The 26,379-nt window shown below is 37.9% G+C and overlaps 1 protein-coding gene across 15 annotated transcripts in view; it reads right to left on the bottom strand.

The window, feature by feature from the left end:
* LOC118700163 (poly(rC)-binding protein 3-like) overlaps positions 1-26,379 on the bottom strand; it is a 500,974-nt gene that overhangs the window by 291,365 nt on the left and 183,230 nt on the right. For all 15 annotated transcript variants that reach the window (XM_054516993.1, XM_036404537.2, XM_036404527.2 and 12 more), the window contains one exon: positions 9,456-9,512. The gene's annotated coding sequence lies outside the window, so the exon portion shown is untranslated. The remainder of the gene's footprint in view (positions 1-9,455; positions 9,513-26,379) is intronic.

Here is a 26,379-nt window from a genome sequence, read left to right as displayed (position 1 = left end):
TGGAGGGAAGGGAAGGGAAGGGAAGGGAAGGGAAGGGAAGGGAAGGTTATGTTCTTCTTCTCCCATTGTATTAGTCTTAGGTGAGTGCTATAAGAAATTAGGCTTTACTTATGCTTCCAGCATCATCCTCACCCAAAGATGTCAGAAACTTAACTAAGGAAATCAAATAACTGCTGTCAACCACTCAATTTTATCAAACTTTACTCCAAACTTTTTCTCCTGCAAATCAAATTTATCAGTGCCCTCAGCCTTCCTCAAATCCTTACACTGCTGCATTGCCCGTCACTGAATAAAGGTTTTTCAAGACTGCTACTGTGGTCTCACCCAAGTCAATGGGTGTCACTATGGGGGAGTTAAAGGACTTAGCTCTTATTCAAATGCTCAGGCAACCAGAGAGGTACATATGGGAAAGACAGTCACCAACATGTAGACATTTTACATGGAAAATACTGAAACTATTTTTAATTGCTGACTCACAGATTTGCACTATGATATCAGTGAAGAAAACTACTACATTGCAAGTTCAAGATAAAATGTAAACTCCTGATAGATAACAAGGAAACAGTTACACTCTTCTCGTGCTTTAATTTTTTATAAATTTTTTTGCAAAAGCTAACCTGAACAATAAAAAAAATAGTGAGTTCTTATTTTATAAGTAAAGGCAACATTTTCATAATGAAGAAGCTCATTAACATACTGATGACAATGCTAAATATTTCAAGATTTAAAAGAAACATTGGAGTAATTTAACAATTATCCACCTTTGAATTTCCACCTCTTATTTTCATACAAAAGAAAACCAAATAAAGGCTTCTAGAGTGTTTAGGACTCCACTCATAAAATTGAGAATGCCATAACTAGATTCTGAAAAAAATAATCTGAAAGGATATATTTTGTAAATCAAAAAATGCTCAAGGATGTTTATTTTTTGTTGATTTTAACACATTGCATAATACTGAACTAAAATGATGTCTTCAACAATGTGAAAATTGGAAGGGGGAAAAATGTCCATCTTGAACAAGGCCTGACTGTGACTTTGCATTCATGTTTATTCTCTACAGAAGGAAAGAAGTGCATACTTTTTTATTTTTATAAGAAAGTACATTTTTGTGAGGATGAAACATCACAGAAGAGTAGCAAAACAGCACAGAAGAGTAGCAAACGTTTAACCGAGAAATCTCTCAAAAGCTTTTTCAATTTCACACCGCTCCACTACCCTTTTTATCTGAACATCTTGTCTGTGCATTTTACAAATTTCCAAGCTGTTATAATGCTCCCAGACTGACAGTGCCCAGCAGAGCCAGGTAGCAGTGGGGCCTCATTGTGCCAGCCACAGTACAAAACACAATGGCACACGTTTTATCTGCCCCAAATTGCTTCTGATCCAGCAGCTGGGGCACGTGGCTGACGGGTGATAGCGCAATCACAGCCGTCAGACAGGCCCTTCTCCAGTGATGTTGTCATGATTTCACACATGGCTTTAAAGTAATATTTATCAATCCCACACATAAAGTGTTTATTCTGAAGACAATTAAGCATTTGAAATCTCTCCAGCCACCGACTTTTCAGGAAACCCCAGGTTACCCATCCTCCAGGCTTCTCTCTCCAGCACAGCACACACAGAGCCAGCATGCTCTGCAGCCCTGTGGAAGCTGTCTAGGCAGAGTCCTTTTAGACACAGCTATTTCATTTTGAAAAAGCAGCTGAGGCTTTTTATTCCCTGTGTGGTATTTCTGCTCCCAAATTGCAAGTGATCATAATTTCATGACAAGCAGTTTAGAAAGTGAAAAAAATAAAAACCCAAGCAAAATAAAATCCCAGCTGGCTACTTTCCCTATGTAGAAAATAGTAAACTTACTACAGGAGTTGCTTACTAAATATCTGAATTTAGTGCCACACTACATAAATGTCCTAGTTTTGCCTCTATTTTCCATTCTGAAAATGGTATCAGAATTTTTGAATTCTTGTTCATTTGCAAGGTTGGGCTTTACTGATAATCTTCAGTTTGAATGATCTGTGAACAACAGCCTCTGATACACCACTGCTTAACCACAGGCTTATGGTTAAATACCTCTTATCCTCCAGGCATAACTGAAAATGTATTTTAGATGGCACTGGTATAGAAGCAATGCTACACCTTTCACTCAAAGAAGGTATTTTCCCCTTCAGAATTCATTCATTCAGACAAAAAATGTAAGTGGTACTGCCTAGCAAGAAGAAGCTACTCCTAAAACTGATTTGATTAGAAGGAAACTTCTGCTCTAATGATGGCTGGTCCCTTTCAGAAGATTTTTCTCCAATTACTCAATTCTGTGCTTGGGCAGCTGGAGATGGTGATCAATCAAGTCTCTCTTCAAGCAGTAATAACTTTTTAGAATTTTTTTTATCATACAAAACCCAGATATGTGAATAATAGGCTGCTTCTTAGCACCTGCTTAATTATTACATTGAGGCTATATCTCTTCTACAGGCATTTTTAATTTATCTCTAAGAGGATTTATGGAATGGAGACGCTATTTAAAAAACAGATTATGAGGTCAGTGCAGTCCAAGGTATTTCATTTCAGCTTTTACAATTAACATGCACACTGGAAGTGCTGAAAAGGTCTCTGAAGAGCAGTGGATTTGTCAAGTGCTCTAGCTATCTCCCACATGTATTTTCAAGGGGAGGTAATGGAATACCAACAGCAAGTATCAGAAAGCCATAGACAGCTTTAGGAGAGAGTGCTGAAAAAAAGACATGCCACAAAGAAGCACCAGATACAGAATTTATTTATTTATTTATTGCAGTAAGTTTCACCAGTAAAAAAGATCAGCTTTGCTAAATGGACCTTGTTGAGAGTGAAGTGAGCTTCACTCTCTCCTGATAGTTAACTTGCAACAGCCACACTTTGGTGGCAGAATTCATTGAACCTGTGTCTGTTTTTAAAAGAAATGTGCCTTCAAGCATTACCCTTTGACCATTATTATTATTTCTATCTGCCTCAGGAAACACAGAAAGAGCAGTTTAGATGCTGTCTTATTAGAGATAGGGCTGTGCAGGTCAAAGAAGGAAAATACTAGGACATGCTATTAAACCTAAACTCCATGCACTGACCTGGAACCAGGGCAATGCTGTGAGGGCTGGCCCTCTCTGGGAAAACCACTTCTGGTTTGAACTCAAGCTTGGAAAAAGTCTCTAAAGTTAACTGAAAGGATATGGATTTGAACAGAGCTACTAATACATATATGAGCTATACTATATAGGATGCATCCTGAAGGAAAGATGGCATTATATAACTATTGTTAAGGAAAAAGCAGCACTGAAGGGGAAAAGCAGAGAAGAAGGAGAGAAAAGAAGAAAAAGGAATTTGGAAAATACAGACCCAGGGGATGAATTAGTAGAGAAGAGTCAGTGGTTTCATTTTCACTTGTCTCTCCAGGCCTTGGTACTACCTATAGCTCAGCTTACTATATTTAGAAATGGATGTCTTCCTGCAGGTTTATTCAGTGATATGAACTAAAAAAAAATTCACTTGCTGGGGGGAAGAGAAAGGGAGAGGGTAAAATATCCTCTTGTGCCACAAAGACTGAAATTATATTTCAGATTCAACTAAATCTTCAGTAGAATAAGACACCCAATTTTGAATTAGAACTTGCAGTCAAATACACTCGCATAATTTCAGCATTAGTTGTTGGATACAAAAAAGCAGTAATTTATTTCTCCATTTGCTAGCAGCTCCAGTCTCTGAAAGATAAGTAGATAACTTGGTTTCCCAGACACAGTTGGCAGGAAAGTCAGATTTTCAGTTTATGAGATACCATTATTTTCCTTTCCACCAGACCTGCCACATATTTACATCAGAAAAAAACCAGCAACTCTTTGAAAATTACCAATAAACAGAAATGAAAACAAATTTTGAATTCCATAGGAAAAAACCAATAGAGTTTTTGACATAAAATACCACTTTTTCCATTATTTGGCTGGGCCATCTTTATGCCAGCTGAACAAGAGAAAATTGGGATCAAATTAAGTGGTGCCCTCAAATTCAAAATTCTCTACCCATTCAAAGGTAAAGCATGGCCGGAGCAGATGACTGCCTATTAAGCCTATGGGAAGCATGATCAGGTGATCCCAACCTATGGAAAGGATAGCTGTATTCTGAGGCAGAGAGGAAGGGTTACCAACAGTAAATCTGAGTGGTCTGCTGGAAACTTTCACAGGGAGAGAGCTGAGCAGCAAATGCTGTCCAAAATGGATACAAATATGTTGTCAAGTTTACGTGACAGATCCATTATGGGTGAGCAGCTTAGCAAAATGAACTCGATCTCAACTGTCTCACAATATAAATGCCACAAGCTCAGAAGGACCTGAGCTTCCAGTTCCCCCAATCCCTTACTCTGAGGTTTGCAAAAGCTAGTTGGCATTCAAGAGAAGCAGCAGGTCAAGGAAAGCCTTATTCACAAGAACAACCACTCTGGGAAAGACCCTCCTGTTATATGCCAAATCTGCCACACTGTGAAATTACACATTTTCAAACACATATGCTCCCACAGTTGCTCTCTTCTTCCCCAGCTGCAGAAAGCAAAATTCAATGCAGTTACAGAAATCAAGTAATATATCTATTTGCGTATTCTGATTTCTCAAATCACACCAAAATGTCATAGCACATGATATTTTTTTCCTACCATGAACTAATGAAAGAACACAAGAAGGATAATTAATGATCAAAGGGTGGTAGCAACTTGTAAAATGACCTTTCCTCATGATGTATGCATGGGACAGATATGTGTAAATGAATGCTAGAGCTTTTAAAATGTACTAAATTTTCAAAACCAGAATATTAAACACGAAGTTAAGTTTTATGATACCAGTTAAGGCCACATTACAATCTTTGCTTGTGCTTATGTGATTTTTCAGCAAAAGACATTTCAGCACTTAAGTCTCATTAAGGACTCAAGATCTTTTGGTTTGCTGAGCTATGGCGTGAGCAACCAGCTGAACTCACAGGATCTTCAGAATAACCACAGTACCAAGGCAGCAGAGTGGGGACTGAAAAAATGTGAAATTCACCATCCCCACTATTCAGGAGCACTGTGGTGAATATAGTAGGAAACTAAATAATCGACAAGATCTGATGTTATTTCTTTCCTTTAAAATTACTGCTAGAGTGGACCCCAAAGTTTCATAGAGGATCTCTTGCTAATTCAGTACACTACAAATATTGCAACAAGTGTAGATCCGAGTGCAGGGACATGTGTAAGAGTTTATCAGAGAAAAGCCACAGTCAAATATGTCCTTGTAGCCAACATGATGAGAGACAAAAGTACTGTAGATGCTCTTATTGCAGAAAATAAAGACAACTCCACTTGTTTATTAAAATCTAACCCTGGCCTTGCTCCAAAATCCATGTTTGATGCCACAAAGTAGGAAGAATAGCAAGGAATCCCTCCTGGCTGATGATCATCTAGTTTAGTATGTTAGTCCACAGGATGAGATACTGCTGAGAAGACACACAGAAGTTTCATGCACAAACCCAGTCATGCAAGAATTACTTTATATCTTTTTCTCTTTCTTTCTGCTCTCCACTCTTCCTCTTTTCCAATGCTACAGCACAAGAGCAATCCAGCTACTGGTGAGGTCTTACTGTTTTTCAGTTCTGCTCAATAAATGGACTGAAAGCTGACACCATGGCTCCTGACCTTAGCCAAGGTCTGACACTGAGCTTCCTGCCGTTGCAACTCAGCCGGCACTGTGTGGCTCATTCATGGGCTAAGGATTCCTCCCTTTTATCCAAGAGCCAGCCAACATCCACCATATAAATCATACACATGCTCATGTAGTTGCTCAAAGCCACCTGAGTAATTCAGCAACCATTTCCATTTCCCATCCACCCACACATTTTTTAAAGCATGTAGCCCAGTGTTTACTACAATACAGCTTTTTAAGACTTATGTACCTCAATATTTGCAGCGGGGAGGATACTGGTGCCAGTTCTAGCTCTCAAGATCTCTTGAGATGAAGAAGCGCTTTTGCTTTTCTTTAACTGGACAAATCCTCACCGGTCACGATTTTTTTGTTTGTTTGTTTTGTCTGCATTTCCTTTTTTTTTTTTAAACAAAAACAATTATATTGTTGTCATGAACTCTGATTAGATAGCCAATCTAATAGACTTTGAATTTTGCATTTTAGTCTCAAAAGACCAGCATATTATTAGTACAATTTGTTTAAAGTAAGTGATTTTCAGTTTTTCAGTGTGCCCATATAAAATGAAAAGAGATATTAACTTATGTAAACATCAGCCCTAAGTTACCATTTCAAATGATGACCTTATGAGGCTGGATAAAGAAACAGCCATTAACATAAACTGGTAGACTGCCATGAAACCAAAGGAGAAAGATAATGAGCTATCAAGCAGATTAGCATGAACTAAAACTGAAATAAACAACCCATATATTAAAAAAAAAAAAAAGTAACAAACCAGCCTCCGGTCTTCAGTATTTACTGCACATATAATGTCAGGTTGTTATTTTCACTGGCATCTTTCTGAGCCTCTGCACGTTGCAGTACCCTCTATTAGAAACAACACTGTCAGAACAGAAATAGCTTCATTTTCAGCTCTGTCTCCACTGAAAGTTTATTTTCGATTTTTTTCAACTCCAAATTCATCTCTGGGGGCAACCATATCCAATGCTGAACCATACATAATGGTATCACTGTAATAAATAATTATAATAATTAATTGAAAAGCAAAGCAATGCAATATGGTGACTGATTTTTAAAGGTGTTTGCTTGAATTCTTTAACATGTAGTCCATGTTCACTGCACAGTTTACCTCTCCTGTACTTTTGAACTGCATGGATGGTGCTCCTTCATTTTCTTTACATACCAGTTACTGGCATTATTCCTTAACAGAGAAGCAACTTTTCCCAAATACCTTCAGCAGATTTTATTCTCTTCTGCCATCCTCAGATGACCTGTCTGAACCCAGCCATTATGACTCCAGTTTCATCTCCTTTGTACTTTTGCTGTGTTCAAGCCATGCAACTGAGAATTAAAGCAGAATGAACCAAGGTGGGGAGTTGCCATCACAACAAGTAACTAAGCACTAGCAATCAGAGAAACCCAAGGTACTGAACCAGGGATAATGAAGGGTGTTTTTAACTGTATTTGTTCAGCTTCTCACTGTAGCTCCTCCACTATAACCTCTGCCACTGAACTTTCACTTTTGGGCTCTTCATTTCCCTCTCAGTTCCACATTTCCAACTTGCTGGAATGCCATTTCCTGAAACAGCTGCCTGTGTTCCTGCCTCTCTTTTTCAGCAAAGTGCCGTTCCTCCTGCAAGAATAAAAGTCTCACTATCCTTCTACGCACATAATGAACTGTATACACATCAAATCCACTAGCTGCCATCTGTTTTCCTGGTGGATTTTAGGACATTAATTATGTTACTATGAAAAACTTTCTTAAGTGTGTTAATGGCTTGACAACATTGTGTGTGTTTTACAGACTGTAATTCTGTCACTCTGTTTCTGCTTTAAACCTGTGGTACAATCTATATTCCATTTCCTCAGGATCAGACCTTCCAGAACATTGGACACTTGTTCCTGTCACTGCCTTAGATTTTAGATTTTTCCTCTTTTAAGGAAAGATGAAATGCATTGATCTTTTATGCTACATAACAGATACTCATACACATACACAAACACCAGGTAGAAAACCTCTACTGAAAAGGTGAGCTCATGCAGTTCTCTGATATGAATCCTTCTCTTTCTGCAAGGAGGGAAAGATCCACATATTTCTACAGTGCCATTTTTCCTTTTCCTGCTTCCCACAAGCAAGAATGGATTTATCCAATCCATGATAAAAGCAACATAGCAATGCAAAAATATATCCATTTGATCCAGTGTTCTCAGTCACATTTACATACACATATGTGAAACATTGATTTCTCTCAAACACTCCCGCAGTATGACTGCACCTCTCATTTGAGGCATTCATGCTCAGAACCCATTAAACGCCTGCCTGTATAATAAATTGCAAGGTATTACATGCCCACAAAATAAACTTCATTTCATCTAACAAATTTCTGAGCTGTAAGTCACAATGTACTGACATTTTAGAAGCTGCTCAATTCATGCATGATATATAGGTCTGGGTGGCAAACTGTTCTGGTGCTAAAAATATTATCATATATTTTACCTTCCCTGTCATTTAATTTACTGTCACTTCATCATCCCAGTGCTAGTCTGGTGCGACCAGTTTGCCTTTAATGGTCTGTATCAATTTGAGTGAAAATGGACATTTTTTCCCCTACCTTCATTTCTAAATCCTAACTGTAAATAAGTTAATGTAAACAACAATATGTACTGTAAATAGGGCTGAAAATCCTAACAGGAATATATATATATATATATCTTGTCTAGATTACTTCAGAAAAAGTTACCTTGCAACTTGAAAAATTACATAATTAAGCAGTCTCCTAAACTGGTTTTCAGAAATGGTAAACTTATAGCTATTTAAAATTTCCTTTTTTTCTTTTATACCTAGAAATTTTTATTGCAACTTTAAGTTGCAGTCCCAACTTTTTCAGCTCAACTCTCCACAATTAAATACACATTTCTACAATGCATCTATTTGATTGACACGGAGCAGGATGCCATTTGCCTAACTGCTCCTGATTGCCAAAACCCTTCCAGGAATCGCTTCCATGGTGGATGTTCCCGTGTTTTTAGAGCCTTATGCAACCTTAACTCAAATCCTTTTACATTTTCTTCACTATTTCTCTAACACTGGAGCAGCCTCACATACTTCAGGGAACACAAAACTCCTGCTTGGTTCCACCATTGTTTCATAAGACCAAACAGATCTGTAGATGCATGCCTCAAGTATTAAACAATTACAGAGAATAATAAAATCCAGCAAACAGCACAACATAAGACTCTACCCCTACTTTTATCTCACTTTAGTGAGATACTTGGACTCCTTTTTTAAATACTGCACAATGATTAAATAGCCAAAGAGAAAACAGTGCCATTAAGTAATGTAGTGCTGTTGACCATTACTTCACCCAAACAATTATCTATTAATGTATGAGCACATGGGCTGTACATCAATTACACCACATTTTCTGAATTGTCTTCTCAGAAGCCCAAACATCCTTTTTCACAACAGATATCTTAACATCTTATTTCAAGAAATAAGGTTTGTTGAAGTTTGGTTTTGGTTGGGTTTTTTGGTTTTGTTAAATACCTCCTGATATATTGTTTCTAAATAAAATGGTCATTTCTAACAATTTAAACCTTGATTTTTAAGTGTAATTTGAGAGAAATGGAAAGAAAGGCAATTTTCATTTCACTAATACTGGTGAAAATGCAAAATAAGAAAGACAATAAATTGTACTTACACTAGCATAATCAAGATCAATATTTTTCATGTGGTAATAATGTAATAAGATAAATAAAATTCAGCTTACCTATCACATCAGATGTCCATGAGCCACAGCTCCACCTCAATCCAAAGAAAACTTGACCTGTTGAAAAAGAAGCAAAACATTTTCACTCATGATAAAGTCTTGCCCTCTTTAGAACAGGCTAACAAACCATGGACTTCTGTGGGGAAGGATGAAAAGCAGTTTAGCACCACAGACAACTTAGGATCCCAAAAATTTCTTTTCACTTTCTGTTACAATTCAAATATCAACTGATAAATCACTGATTTCCCAATCAGTGATTTATCTCATTTAAATATTTATTAAAATATTAATAAATATTAAAATGAGATAGATCACTGATAAATCACCCCAGTGCTCACTGGGGTCTAGCACTGGGCTCTAAGAAGAATCTCAGAAAGATGTACAAAACCTACTAGAGGTTACTGAAAAATTAGAATTGCTATGCACAAATTCTTATCATGCCCTTTGAATAAATCTTCAAAGACCAGAAAAAATCCCACGTTTTTCTTCTTTTTTACTGTATTTGCAGGGATGCCCCAACGATGGCAGAATAATGCATCTGACTCCATTGTATCAGAAGGCTAATTTATAACTTTATTATACTAGATTATATTAAAGAATATGATTCTATGCTATACTAAAGAATACAGAAAGGATACTTACTGAATGCTAAAAAGATAATACAGAAAAGTTGTAACACATTCCAGAGTCCTGACACAGCTTGGCCCCAATTGGCCAATGAGTCAAAACAACTTACACCAGAATCTAATTAGGTAATCACCTCAAACAATCTCCAACCACATTCCAGACTAGCACAACACAGGAGAAGCAAATGAGATAAGAATTGTTTTCCTTTTCTCTGAGGCCTCTCAGCTTTCCAGGAGGAAAATCCTGGGCAAAGGATTTTACTTCCACTTTTCATCTTCGCTCCATTCTACATATTCTCTCTCTCAGAGAAAAACCAAAAGAAGACGGTGGAAAAAGGAAATGGAAAGAGACAATAAGGACTGTAATGGAAATGAGGGGGGTCTTTTCTGCCAACAGTACCATTTTATCCATTGCATTTTTATAAAACCAGCTCTCTAAAAATCATAGCTCTCAAGTATTTAGTCCTTGTATATTCAGCCTAAGATCTTGAACAATTTTGCTGAAATTTCTTGAGCTATAAAACAAGACAAACAAGACTCCCTATCAGCCTGCATTCACTAGAAGGCAAGCAGAAATTAGAGGTGACCAACACTCATAAATGTATGCAGAACATATTTATAGTGCTAATATTCTTGAAAAGAAAACACCTTCAACTCTCTACTAGCATGACAGCAGTATAACATGAGTGTGAACTTGAGATGACACAACATAAAATCTCCACCTTTTGGTGCTCAGAAATCTAAGTTCTCATGCAAAGAACGGAGCATGAGTCCGCCATTGCTGACTTGTATTGTTTCACTGACTCCACTTAAGCAGCACAAGAAATCTTGTTTCAGAGTAGGCTATGAAAAGATACACAAGTCAGGATCATTTAACCTAGGACACCTAATACTGTTTTTTAAGCAATATCTATTAATGTTGGCCTTCCTGTTTTTCTGTTGGTGATACGGATGCAGGAAACTTGACTGCATCAGAATGGAATCAGTAAGCAAAGGCTTAATCCCATTTCTACTCAATTGAGTGGAAGAACTTCCATTAACTTGATAGGGAGTTATAACAGTTACTGAAGGGCAAAAGCTATCTTCCAGACCCCCTTTTCTTGCCTTGGGCTAGAATGATATCCATCAATATTTTAGGATATAAGAAGGAGGAAAAAATAATTTAAAATATAGTTGTTTGGAAGAGTTGATACAGGGGATTATTTCCATGTTTTTTTTGTTTGTTTTGTGGTGAGCCATGTTTGCACGTAGCTAAGTGCAAACAAGAAAGTAAAATTTAAAACTGTTAGATGCTGCAAGGTTCAAACCAGGAGTCTGGCTTTATAATGCATCAGGAAATTTCCTCAGGAATAATTCTGTCACAGCATACTTGGATGGTATGAAGAGGAAAGAGATACAGACCACCAACTTCCTGCTATAGCCTGTAAGCAAATTGATTTGTCACATGCTTACACGGGAGAAGAGTTACACATTCTTTTGTGCTGATTTGCAGCACTTGTTCGCTATTAGAACAGTTTTCTAGGGAACATTTCAGTAATTAAAAGAGACGAGGTTTAAACCAGTTGGACAGCGCTCTGCAGTTCAGATTAAATGTATCCACTGCTTTCAAATGAACAACCCAAAGCTGATTCTCCACCCCCACCCCTGTAAATTACACTTCACTTTGCTTTACATTTCCTGTGCCATGAATATCTTTGAAGTAATATTTGCATTAGTTCATCAGAAGCAGTCCAACCTCTGTCTTTGAAACTATTAGGAATAGCAAATGAGACCAGCTCCTTTAGGGCCCTGCTGATCTCAGAAGGGTCTCTACATTTCCCTGAAGGTGCCCAAGTCCTGTGGGTGGTCCAGGCACTTGAGCTGGCTCTGCCATAGGAAGAGCCATGACTGAGAAGGGCTTTCACAGCCTCTTTCTATGAGGATCTGAAAACATTTTAAAGGTGAGTGGCAGGATAAACACTGGCATATCTATCTCACCTTTATAATATATTTGCTAAAATCTGAAGGATTTTTTTTTTAATGCTGTGAGATCCATAATTTCTTTAAAAATATTACTCTGTGTTTTAAATCTATAGTGTCTTTCTCTTTATTTGCATTTTTGCTTAGTGGAAGATTTATGAATCAAAATCAGTGTAATGGAAATATATTAGCAATATATTCAATCATTGATACGTATGTTTATCTAGATTTAAAAAAAATAGCTTGAAGATTCGCCAGATTTAATACACACTGTTTTTCTTTTTTCAATTTCAAATGTATTTCCTTATATGTAAAAATGAAAGCATTTCTTTTTTACATCAAGATGGAGTTCATGTCTCAATTTTCTCTTTGCTTCCTTCTTTCAAAAGACCATCACCCTTCAGTGCACAAAATAGTTATGCAATACTAATGATGGAAAAGATCTGTGAGTGAATCCTATTAGTTGTGCTCTGTGCTGTTTGTCTGCAATATGGCTGTTTACAATAAGGAATATTTTATCTTTGGACTAACCTGTCAGAGTAGGAAATGCACTATATGAAAGCTGATACAAATTCAATTGGAAAAACGTGAAAGTCACACAAACCAATATCCAATTTCTTAAAAGAGTTAAAGCTTCAAAAAAATGCAATTTTCTCAGTGAGCAAACTATTTGGCATGGAGTGTAATTCTGTTTCCCTCTTAAGGTTGTTTTACACTTACCATATATGTGTTGTTATGTATTTTTTAATTTTCCCTCAAGAAACAATTTTAAGACCCTCAGCTCCAAGGTATTACTCCCTAATGTCTAAAGTAAGATATTAATTTATTGTTTCAAGTACCAGAAAGAACAACGGCTCAGGAATCACAGCGCCTCTAAAGACAAAGGCTTGTTTGGCGACTGCTCTTTCCCTGTGCAGAGCTTCCCAATGAGCCAGCCATGATGGGATAAGCAGAGCAAAACTCCATGTCCTGAAGAATAATCTGCTCACCTTCATGGGAAGGACACACAGACAGAAAAAGTCATGCAAGACAAAGACAATGTGGGATCCATGTGGTGGAGACTGCCATGTCTGTGGATCCCAAGGAACCAGGCACCTTGGGAAGATGTTGCTAACACCAATATTAAGGGAAAATCCCATGATGCTGCTTCTCTTTTCTCCCATCCATAGGGTGGGATCCCTGTGATACAGAAATTCCTGTTTCATAGCTGTAGTACATCAGCAAAGAGTACTTCAAAGCCAAACCACCTGTAGAAAGATGAGCTCTTGATTTGGCTTCTAAATTCAGTATTTTGTAAATCATAGAAGTCTGCACACTATACTATAGTGATTAACCAAGATAAATTTTCACATTGCACTGTTTTCTAGCCATGAAATTCTGTAAAGCACTAGATAAGGATTGCTTCTTTCATCCAGAGCACCAGGAGACCACTGGCAATTTATTTTTGAGAGGACTTCAGATAGAAACAAAAAGGGCAGTGTTAATTAACATAACTCAGTATTTTCTTTTAAAAACAGTTTAATGTAACTGAGAAATTGAAAGTTTGGGGATCTGAGTTATGCACTGCTTGTGCACTCAGAAGCTACAGAATTAACATGAGCAGGTCAAGCTTTTCCAAGTCTGTTTCCAGCTAAGGTTCATTATCTATGGACTTCTGAAACCATGGAATACCAAAGCCATAACGCAACCCACAAACCTAGTCAACTACCTAGATTACCTAGTTAGATTGAGTAGATTTGCATAAAGGAGAGGGGAAAAAGCAAAAACCTTTATATCAAACCATTGTCATAATGTTTTGAGACCATTTTATAATGGAGCCAGTGAAGACTGCTCTATGCTCTTTATGCTTCTAAGAAAATACACACCTTTTTAAATTTTTTTTTTAATGAAAAGCAAAAAAAATTAGTCTTACTGAGAAACATTGAATTTTATGGCTGGCATTTTGAAATGCTTTATCTCTAAACTTTAAAAATGGTGCTACAAGAAGTTGGACCTTGTTAATTCACTAATGTGATCCTGAGAAACATTACAAGTTAACACATTTAGATAAATGAGCCAACAAGTCAGAAGTGGGGGAAGGAAAGCAGCTCTGAAGCACAACTCTATATCACAGTTACTAAAGGCTAAAACTAAGATATATTTGCTAAAGGTATCAAGTGCACAATGCTTTACATGCATTCAAAACATCTATCTACAATAACTGATACTTGAATAATTAACATTTTCCAGTATCATAGGTGAATTGAAGTAAACTACAATTATTTTGCAGACATGTTTCTGACCCAGCAAAGTGAAAGCCAGTGATGCAAAATTCAGTATCTTACTAAAAGGCTGACAGCCACAAGCTGCTGAGGTCAGGTACTGCATTCTGGGAACAGTGATGCAGCACCTCTACCATGGCAGAGATTTGTGCAGTCAGAGGCATGACAAAACTCACAGGAGCCTTGCATCTGTCAGGCCCCCACAGATCACTGAGAGAAGGAACAGCAATGAAACACACTGCATGTCAGGGACACCATTAAAATGAAGCATCTAAAAATTCATGTATGAAACGATAACAAATGCAAAACTCTACTGAGCATATGTGGGCCAGATACTTGGTAGTGCCAAGCTGTGCTCTCACAGGGCTGCACCCAGAGAGGTGGTCTGCAGGCTCTCCTTTCAAGTACATCTTAGTTTTTTATATAGTAATTTAACAACTCTGTATAAAAATCAGATAGACTTCTAGATACTAAAAAAAACTGAGAAAAATATTTAAACACCAAAATTTCAGTTTATATATAGAAATATTTAAATACAACTTTATGTTACAAACTTCTGCCAAATCTTAAAAGGTTGAGTCAGAGTGGACCAATACGTGTTGTAGATCTCCTCATGGTAGGATGTTCTTAGTTCTGAGGCTTTTCTTCTTTATTCATAAAATTCTTATACATTTACATTTTTAAATAAAACTTATATCAGGTAATAAAACTAAATTCCTTGGGATAGGAGCAACAAAATTTTTTGCTTCTCAATTTTCTTCCCCATAAACTCATCATTTCAGAACTACAAAATATTAAAGGGCTAAAGTAAAACCAAAATATGAATGACTTCAAGAGATCTTTGTTACCTTTCTAAACACTTTACCATCTCTATTGTCCCTGCTTGTCAGATTTCAAAATCTCAGATGACAGATGTATGCATGTGTAGGCTCTTTAGCCTTCAAAACCAGACATACAAATAAACTCTCAGAAAAAAATGCCTCAAATAAAGGCAAAGGGCTTGGGACTGTCATATCTGCTGAAAAACCACATTCACAATCACTGAGTAAATCCATTACAGACGTTGACAGCTTTAGATCTATGCATTACATTTTGGGGAATAAATGCCACCACATAGTTAGCCTTTATAGAGCAAAGCTTTGGTTTTCTATATAAATCTGTGTTTAATGAGCCTTGAAAGAGATGATTGCTAAATAACAGCCTGCTGCATTCAAGCTCAACTGCCTCCAATTATATTGTTTATAATTATATAATTGTACAATATAATGTGTGTCCAACAATCCCTGAGTTTTATTACTGCACAACACTATGACACCAGCGTAAATCACCTTTTCACTTTCACAGTCAGCCTCTTTCACTTAGCTTAGTCAGCCAACACAAATGCACAGAGAACTGCACTTTTGACTGCTGAATGCATCAAACCAGCTTACCAGCCTCAGCAGAAATAAGAAAGTAATAGAAGTGGTCAGCTCACAAAGATGAAAGGGGAAAGAAAGGTACTGTCTATACAAGGAAGAAACAAAAAGGAAAACAATTGAGTAGTTAAAAACTCTATATCCTGTTTGTGAATTTTACTTCTTAGGGTGCTTCTTGTTGGCAGATGCTTCCAGATATTGTGCCTATCCAAAATACTCCTGAGAACAAGTGCAAAGCAGTTAACATTAGCAGGTAATGCTCTTTGTATTATTCTTACTCCTATACGGATATTGCAGCATTTGCTATAATGCCACTAAAATTAGAAAAAATTTTATTAGCAAACAAACCATTATGCTGTTACATACCTACACAAACCTCTCATCTCTCTCTAAATTCAAAGAACAAAATTTGTGCTTTTTCTTCCATCAGTTGAGAACTAACCCAACTTCCAATCAGCAATTAATACACTAGTATTCAGCATGTAATTATAACCCCTGCCACAGAAATTTAAGCCCCAGTCATTCATAAAACTCTATTTTGACTTAATAGGGAGGCCTATTCTTTGCTTTAAGAAGCTTTGTTACACACACCTTCCAAAGTAATAAAATTCTTGTTTTGAAATGTGGCTCAAATCCTTCTGTCTCCTTCCTCTCTCCAAGCACACCCTCCACACAGGAATTTCTTCTTTTCTCTTTAGTCCTAAAGTTCTTACATCCACACCACCTGGCCTTTAAATCAGAAGCTCCAATCCTGCAACCCCCTGTCAGAAGGGCTCCCGTCAGCACACAACTCCCTGCTACACTCACCCTTGCTTCTCTTTGCTCTTGGCTGCCTGTAAAGCACCAAGACTTGGCCTGTGCTGACTTTTGAGGCTTGCAGCTTAGTTTTACTCCAAATCAATACACTGAATTTTGACAGTGTGAAACTTTGATCTTTTTAACATTTGAGTCATTCTGTGGCTAGTAGTTGAGCCCTTAAAAAGGGACTTTGAGTATAGGGCTTCATATCTGTCATGGTTTGACACTGGCACAATGCCAGTGTCCCCATGAGAATACCCTCTCCCTGGTTCCTGCTGTGAGATGTGACCAGGAATAAGCAAAGCAGGCTCCCACTTAGGAAAAAAAAATTATTAACTAAACTACAAGAGAAAGGAAAAAAAAAAGAAAAAAAAAAGAAACCCACAAGGAAAATGAAAACTTCACAAATACATCTCCTTCTCCTCCTCCCCGCCAAATTCCCAATACAATACATCCCCCAAATCATCGACTCTCAGTCCAGCACCACCCTTCAGAATACTCCATCCTCAGTTCATCAAGAGGAGAAGGAGTCCTTCTTGTGCCAATGGTGACCTCTTCATTTCATGTCCAGCGCTCTCACCACTGAACACAGACCAGAGCTGCTTCTAGGGTCAACTTTTAAGGATGCTTCGTCCCACTCCAAAAAGGCACAGTCTCAACTTCGGGACATCTGTCACGCCCATATTTTTCACCCCCTGGGGCCGAGGGGTACCCACACGGAACCCTCTTGGTCCTGAGGCATTGCCTCCCCCTAGATGCAGTCTCTGTATCACAAGGAACATGGTTCTGTCCATGGCTGTACAAAAAGAGTCCAGCATAAGCTACTCCATCATCTCTTCTCCTGAGTTCTTCTCTATTTCTCTCATTGCCCATTTCCTCTTATCTCATCTATATCTCTCTCCTCATTCAGCTCCAGGAGGATTAGCATTTGTAAGGTTTCCATCATCCAAGAAAAGGGTTAAAAATCTGAGGCTCTGCCTGTCCGGAACTCCCACGGCTGCCCTGCTGGGCACCTTCTCACCACCCCCCCCTTCTCCTTCTCAGCCGGCCAAGCACAGGCACAGGCACAGGCTAGCTCTCTGTCTCTCCTGGGGGGGGGGCTGCCCGATGCCTCTCAGTGCCCCTCCACCCTTCCATCCTGCAGGGGCCTTCCCCTCCCTTCTGTCCAGGGCCCGGCCTACCTCACCCGGCCGCATGGCTGCCCCTGCCCCGCACAGCCCGCAGCCGGGCAGGGCAGCTCTGAACCTTTCCCTGACCGGAACCCAAGAGAGCCTCCCAGGGGAGAGCTGTGCTTTTAACCCCGTGTTCTCAGAGGCAGACCCAATATCCCAATGGCCACATTAGGTGCCAATATTAAAATCTGAACATCCATTGGCCTAATCACAGCATCCCAGAAAAGATATTTCCTGTCAAACCACCACAACATCTTTTAAACTACTGCAGTTTGTCCTCCTCCATCATCTTTAGAATTACTGCACTTGCAAGCACCTGTACAGCAAGATGCCTCTCCCTGTGCTTGGTGATTCAAATCACTGTCTTCTGAAATCCATTGCTACTGTTATTCTAACAACTCCAACAATTTACTAAATTGGGGGAAGCTGTTTTAAAACTAGGATTATTTTTTTCTGCGTTATCAACAAAATTACTGCAAACCCCTTTTCAGGTCCATTGACTTCAATATAGCTCATCAGCTCCTAAACAGTCCCTTAACTAGAGTCAATGACTACAGAAAAGCAAGGGATCTGAACTTCTCTTCAGTTTAGATGGTGTCTGGGAACTGTAGACTAAATTAAAAATCAACATGGAATTATAATTATGTAGTTATATTAAAAGAATACTGCATCACCTTCTTCGATCTTGAGGAAATGTTTCACCATTTTTTATTAAACAACCCACTTTGATATGACATTTCTTATAAAGATTCCTCAAACTGATCTTAATACAAAGGGTTGTATTGTGTTGAATAGAAAAATATCAGGTAGTGGAAAACATGATCCCTGTCTAGTTTGTAAAACTGGTTGTCACAGCAGGACATCCCACATTAAAGACACACCAATATTAACAAGCATTTAGACTTAGCAAATAATTTCTAATAGCCAAGCAAACTTGTTAAACAGAATCCAAGCAGAAGCCAAGTAAAGGAAACATCCAAGGGCAGAAGGGAAAGGTGGAGTGAAGAAGAGCCAGCCCACGCAGTGTCCCCCAGTCACTGCCCCTCTTGGCCACTACACCAGCTGAGCTGATGATGAGGCCACAGGGAAAAGCAATGTGCTGTCGGCAGAGGACATAGCACCACTTTTGTTCCCAGCACAGAGACCTCCACAGCTTCCAGATCCCCAAAACTACTCAAATGTATTGTCCCTATTTTCACCTGGCTTGTTTTCAAGCAGAAAATTAGGTCTCAGCAAAAGGGAGAGGAAGCACTTGGTAGGAGATGGAAATGTAAGGCAGGGGCAAATTTAAAACTGGCAGGGGAGGCAGAATAAAACAGGTAAAAATTTGTTACCAGCTAAGGAAAAAATAGATATGGGAAAAAAACCCCAAACCAAAGCAGATTATATCTTAAATTTTTGATCGGTTTTCTTTCCCACATTTAAACATTACCTTTAAAAGGCTTTTTCAGTAGATATATCTGCACTTCTGCAAATTCAGAACTGTCATAGTGATTTGGGTTTTTTCCATGTTCTTTAAAGGTTGTTTTCCTGAGTGCTAGACATGGGCTCCTTGGACTCCTGAAACTACTGAATTGATGTTGTTTTGCATTTTCAGAATATCCATGTAGATTAACTGCTTCAGAAGATAAATTTTCCTTTTATTTTCTTTTTTTTTTAATGTTAACTTTTTTTTTCAACCCTAATGTTAATTTTTTTTTCAACTCTCTGGAGAAGTGGCATCATCAAGAAGTAGTCATGGCTTCAAAAGAAGTAAAAAGTGTTTGTAAGCAAGAATGTTTAAATAAGAGAGTACACTTCAAATACAGAAGGTAAGAAAAATAAAGCAGACAAGTACATCAAATTTAAGAGAAAAGAATGTGTCTTCTTGTCCTAACCATTGATAAAGGGTATTTTCCACCACTCAAAGGTACAAATTGACTGTAGATAAGAAAGCACCTGAAAAGAATATGCCTTAGATATTAAAATTTTTGCTGAGAAATAGAAATCCCTCTACTCTGTACATGATAGACATATCAAACACTTCAAATGGATCTCATCTTACTATATATATATATATATATATATATATATATATATATGTATACACATTTGTGACCTGTTGCTTCCACAGGCACTGCTACCAGACACAGCAATTAATTTCAGGTTGGCTTTTCCAGTTACTTCAGGAAAAAAACCTTCCTTTTCAATATGCAAAAGTCCAGGAAAATATATGTTTAGCAGGCCAAACTGTATGTACTTTAAGCCCTGAATTTGCAAAAGCTTAAAAGAAGTCTGAGCAATAAAAGCCTTCTATAATTCATTATTTTTCCTAGAATATGGGGGATAAAATGCACAATTGAAAGACTTCACACAGTTATGTACCCAGCAACTGTATTGCTGACAAAGAGCTGTTGGTTACTTTGACTTCCATCTCAGACAATCTTTGAAAAAGTGTTTTCACTCAGCTGTTACCAACCTTCATATACATTAGCTTCCTGCACAATGTTGAAGTATTACAAGAGGGTAAAATACTCTTTCATCAACAGCTTAATCAAATGTCTATCTCTATTTAAAGAAAAAAAAATATGTTAGTGCATGTGAATTTAAGTTTCTTACTTCCCCTTTTCCTTGAAACATCTTGTTCCAAAAATTTGTACCATAGATTGTTTTAATTTACTCAGTTTTACAAAAAGCATTTTCAAACACATTTTTCCATCCCTAACTTTCAGGTGAACCAGAACAACTGAAGGGAAAATATATTCTGTTTTCTTCCTCTATTTGGTGGATATACATTGATTGAAACAGAAGTGAAAATAGAAGTCTTTATTTATGGGTTCATCGAACATGGTATGCTTTAATCTGATTCAGAAAAGAGCCTGTAGATGCTACAATGTATTTGAATGCATAATGGCATAGGTGAAAGAAAAAAAAAGAAAAAAGTAAAATCAATGAGGTACATTTTAACAGAACACGCTAAAATGTTTCCTAACAGAAATTGAAATGAATAAAAAAAAGTCAAAGTTAGGAGTTTTTCCATTAATACTAGATTTTGTTTTGTACTGAGGTTCATGTCCTTGCTGACAGGTAAATACATTACTGCAAGTAAGCAATATATATAGCCCTCGAACAAACACTACATGTCCACATCAGGAATTTAAATGTTCATGTCTTTTTTATAAAATAATTTTACACCTGCTGAAAATGCCCTTCTCTCCATGCTTTCTCCCCCATAATACTTTCTTTCCTTGAAAAAATAATTTCATTAGCCAGTGAAAATGTTATTAGCATAATTTTTAAGGCTATGGAGTATCAGGCAGTCATTCATGATATCACAGATATAATAATACATAGTTCATCCATTGGTCACACACATTTTGACTGCGCATGTCAGGGAGGAATAGGTTCAAATATTGTAGAACTTGAAAGTGAATAGCTTTTCCACCCCATGTAAAATACATGGCTGATTCCAAAGCCTGAATTCCTGGGAGTTACACTGATATCAGGATCAGTTGGCTTTCCACATGGGATTCATCTGCAAGAAGTCTCAAAGCTTGTCAGCACTGGCATTCTAGGATCTCCATTTTCCACAGTGGCATATTTTATTTCTGTTACCTAATAGAAAAGAGGGACTCTCCTGCCTCTGAAGCACTAAGAAGGGCTGTTCTTTGGCTGTGCTTTCTGAGCCCTCTGCTTGTACCATTAGCAAGGAGGACTGTTTCAAAGGGCAATAATTGCTGTTAGGAGGTTTTAAGAGTAATTTCAAGCTTCACCTATGCCATCAGATCTTGCATCATCTGGCAGCTATTCAAGAGCCCAAAATGCCAGTGACCATATGCCTGGAACCTGTGCCCAAAAGGATCTTCTGCTTTTTGGAGGAAGTTCTTGTTCTTGCAGGAACTGAAATCCATCCCTGAATGCCTCTCTCTCCCCTCATGTTATTGATTCAACTCTAAAAGAAATTTATTAGCTCAGTGGGAGAACAGGTAACTCCCTACCTGGCAGAAAGGAGAAAGGACAACCTAGTTACTTTCTGTGAATTCACATGGCCTCTTTGAACTCCTCACAAAGCCCCACTGGGAAGCTGCTCTGAAGCATTTTCAGGACTCTGAGGTGTTGCTCTCCTTTATGGAAATGCTGACATTATGGCTGTGTCTTCTTTCAAGATTTTGTCACAGTTAAGACAGGCAGAGTTTCCCTTCTGGGCCTGCCAGTAATTCTCTGGGCTGTCAACCAGCTCTAAAAGCACAAGATAATATAAAAAAAAGAGGCATTTGCCTTAACTGTCTCTTACTTTCCAGAAGTTGTTAAATTCTCATACTTATTTTTCACCAGCCTACTAAAACCATTCATCTGATGCTTTTTTCCTTCCTTCTCTCATTTTAATAGTACAGATTCAGTTTTTAGCTCTTCCTCCTCATACAAATGCTTCCCTGCTTGAAGTCTTATGAATTCTGCTTGGACTTAGCAGGACTCCCTTGTATGAAATAGGACACTTCATTTTTCTTTTTTCTAACTGTGCTGCATCTCCTCAGCTAACAACCAGGGGATGCAGCCTGGTTTTGCATAGGAACTGAGATATCCCATAATACCCACAGTATAACTCATTCCATGAATCAAAAAAATTAGCAAGGACCAGCAAAGCTAGGAAAGATGATGCCTGTGTACTGAAGTAGCTCTTTAGGAATAAGACTCTTTAGGAATAAGGGTCCAGTCAGGCAGCTGGGATGGGCAAAGGCTGCACAGGACCGTGGCTATCTCCACAGAGAGCCACCTCAGTCTGTACTGACTTCTGAAAGCACAGACACACCTGCCATGGATGTGCCTGGAACCAGCCTGGTGCTCCAGGAGATTTATTTCCCCAGTCTTCAGGCTGCAAGACCCACCCTAGAGTTCTTCCACCCCAGAGCTGGCCCTGGAAGCAATCTTTCCACTTCTACACATATTTGAATGGGATCTGTCTGATGGGAGCTGGCCCCTGTTGCCTGCTATGGGCAATGGTGCCAGTGGGCAGCACTGCCTCCTGCCCTGCCCCAAAGCATTGGCATCCTAGGGAAACACAATCCCGTGCCACTGACAGATTAGCAGGAATGGGGATGTGCACTTAGCCTTGGTGGTGGGAGAGCATCATCAAAATAATTGGAACTGAAACTACAGCCACACTGATACTTCAGTTCCAAGTCCCATATTTTCAAGAGGAAAGCAGGATGAGGGGGAGTTTCGTCCTTTGTATCTTGTATTTTCTCTGTGAACATTCAGAGAAAGAAAATATGAAATGAAATGATCCGCTGAGGCCATAGTACCCATTAATTTATTACAAAATAGGGCCAGATATTCTGTGTATTGAGGTAAACTAAATGGAAAATGATGATGCAGGACAGTTATAGTAATGATAATGTAGCACAGTTATAGCTCACTTAGAAATTCTAAATACGAGTATGTTTAGGAGTTTTTATTAAAATGTCTTGGCTTAAGGGGATTCTGAATCCTCTAAAAATGTGCTTTTTTTCCCCCTATACTTCATGTACCAACCTAATTAATTCTATTTTGAAACACATAAATGGATCACGTTTATTTTAACACAAAAGTTCTAAGACAAACAAGGTTTCGTGTGTCTCAAATGCTTATATATCAGGATGTTTCTTGATGCAATATGTTTGCTGGTCCCACACCTCCTTCTTCAAGAAGATGATTATTAAGATAATCTTTAGAAAAACGAAATTTGGAAACAAGACCTATACAACATCAGGAATTTCTTACTATCCTTTCCAAAAGAAATTCATTCTAGGAATGAATGATGAAGAAAATCTGGCATCATTAACATAAAACCTTGTACCTTGAAAGTGAAAGTGCTTTAACCTGTATGCTCACCTGCCACATGAATGTTATTCAAAAAGCAAGGTCAAATCTTTAACATCAGAACAGAGTTTTTTTGTTTATTTTTTAAACAGAGATGACAGTGTATTCTAAACCACTTCATGAGATCAACATTGAAACTGTTAGAATAAGAGGTATCTATTTTTCCTATCCACATAACAATTTAGTTACTCTACATCCCATTGTCAAAAATTATAGTTTTGATCTCTGTTTTTTCTGAGATTGGCCAAAAAGGGAACAAAAGCTGAGAAACCATAGGCAGCATATGTAATGCAAAGACTTTTTAAAAATTTATAATATCTTATAAATGTGATATCCTTTTTAAGTGAAAGAGGACTTGAGATAGAATCCAAGGATGTTTCTGTTCTCGGTTTACAAAATCAAATTCTTCAAATCCACAGGGCTCTTGTCCACTGTTTTCCTAAACTGACTTATGAGGTGATTAGTAATGATGATTACTATTAGCATTTACAGTGCCATAAAAATATCATTACTTCTATTTAAAGTTAGTTCAGTCTTTTCCTCTGTCCTATCTATCCTCTAGTTTATATTTACATTGGTTAGCATAGAAAAAGAAGGGAAAAATCAGGAATCTTTCCAAGCCTAAGGTCTACAAGGTCTACAACTCTATAAATTCTCTCTCAGAAGAACTACATAGGGGCACTAGCATGTTATAAAGCTAATAAAATATCTCCTATAACAGAAACCTTCACAATAATTTTCAGGCATCACAGACATATTTGTGAAATTAGGTTTATTTTGATCCTATTCATTTTGAAAATTGTAGGTGAAAACCTCAGTTATAATAGGCTCGGTGACAAAAATACTATTCTTTTTGGTGCAATTTTAGACAGCTACAAGATGGACATTAGAAAGGCTTTCCATAGTTAAGAGTTTTTGATTTTAATTAGTGTTTTCAAACCCCTTTTTTTCCCTAATACACATTTTCAAGTTTTGGCTTGTGAATGAATCCCATATAATTTCCTGGTAAGGGCATAACCCACCATTGCTGCAGAGCAATGAGATGATGATGATAAAACCTGAGTTTGGAACACCAAGCCATTTCACTGCTTTCTGGCAGTGTACTGGGGGAATTTAAACATTTTGTTTCACCTCACAGTGCTCACTTGCTTTGGGATACAGAGTTGTAGGTTTTTGTTGTCAAATCACATTCCATAAACTTTAAGATAGGCTCTCTCAGCCCAAACATGAAGATCTATCTATAAATTAAGCATGGTGATGGGAGAGGTTGAAAATATGCAGTTCTTTACCTTGTCACAACTTCTGGCAGGTTTCCATTAAAACTTCAAAGACATGCATAGCTGAAGGGAAATCAATTAACGCGTGTGATGCTATGAGGAAAGGTCTGAGTTTGCAAGGATCATTCAACAAACCAAAGCTTATGTTCTGTGTTGCTAAGGAGAACTCCAGAGTAATAGATTATTCATTAAACAACAACAACAACAAAAAAAAAAAACAACAAAAAAAACACCCCAACAGACAAACAAACAAAGATATTAATTGGAATGGGAGTCATCAGAATGAACACTGTGTGAACATACATAGTAAAATCTGAAACAGGTAAATCTGTTGGGGGCATTCTGGTTTAGGTGCTAAAAAATCACCACTGGGCATCTATCTAGTTCTACTTCAAGCCAATAAACATTTGTTGTCTTTTGATTATGCAGTGTTACTGTTCTTGTTGAAAAAATGTTATTGTTTTTCCATGTTTTCTAGTTCATCTGAAATCTACTCATTTTTCCTAAGTTCTTGATTTAAATATTTTTTACTTCATAAAAAATAAAATAGACACATAAAAACTTCCCCAATCCCATGTAAATTCAAATTAATATTCAGAAAAAATAAGCTATGACTAGTTTGACTTTTCTTGTGATTCCTATTAAATGGGAAAAAATTCACTATATCTACTAAAAAATTCTTAAAAACATGGCAAAACACTTGGATATTATTCCAAACTACTTCAGCCCCAAACCTTTTAAACCATTTGAACACTTCAGTATGGAGCCAAATTGTCCCACTGATTACTCTATGTGATAGAACTGAGACTTAAAATTAAAATACAGCCCCAAAGTGAAAATTTATGCATTCTGGTGGAAGATCTTGCCACTGCACTGCAGTCACAGTCATCACCAACACCAGATTTGACTGGGCAATGTTCTTTTCCCATAGTCCAAGCAAAGAAGACTATTTCCAAAGAAATCACCCTGCCACAATCCATTTAGCACTTGGACTTGTCTGTCAGCCTCGCTCTGTAGCCCCAGCTGGATAAAGGCAGGAAGGGAGCTATTATGGCTGAACTCCAGACAGCAACCAAGCCCCTTGCAGTCAGTCATTCTCTTCCCATGGGTGGGATGGGGGAGAGAATTGGAAGAGTAGAAGTGAGACAGCTGGTGGGTTGAAATAAAGACAATTTAATGAGGAAAGCAAAACAAGGAATTCATTCGCCACTTCCAATGGGAAGGCAGGTGCTCCATCCACAGGAGAGCTGGACACCATCACACCTAATGGTGACTTGGGAAGAAAAATGCTGTCACTTTGAACATCTCCTTCCATATTCTTCCCTCAGCTCTGTAGGCTGGAGCATGATGCCGTGTGTATGGAATGTCCCTTTGGTCAGCTGGGTTCCCTCCCAGCTCCTTGTGCACCCCCAGCCTCCCCTCTGTTTATAAAACACAGGCTGGAGTGGGGTGAGAAGCAAGAAAGGCTGCAAGCCTGTGCATCAGGAACATAACTACCTCTGTATTATTCTGAAAGAAATAGAAACATTTATATGCTTTTATACTATGCTGCTCGTATATTTTTGCTCTCAGTGTAGA

This window comes from Molothrus ater, chromosome 1 (assembly GCF_012460135.2).
Source record: "Molothrus ater isolate BHLD 08-10-18 breed brown headed cowbird chromosome 1, BPBGC_Mater_1.1, whole genome shotgun sequence".
In the NCBI taxonomy this organism is placed as follows: Eukaryota; Metazoa; Chordata; class Aves; order Passeriformes; family Icteridae; genus Molothrus; species Molothrus ater.
The sequence above is the reverse complement of the archived record's forward strand: the minus strand, read 5'-3'. Positions and strand labels throughout refer to the sequence as shown.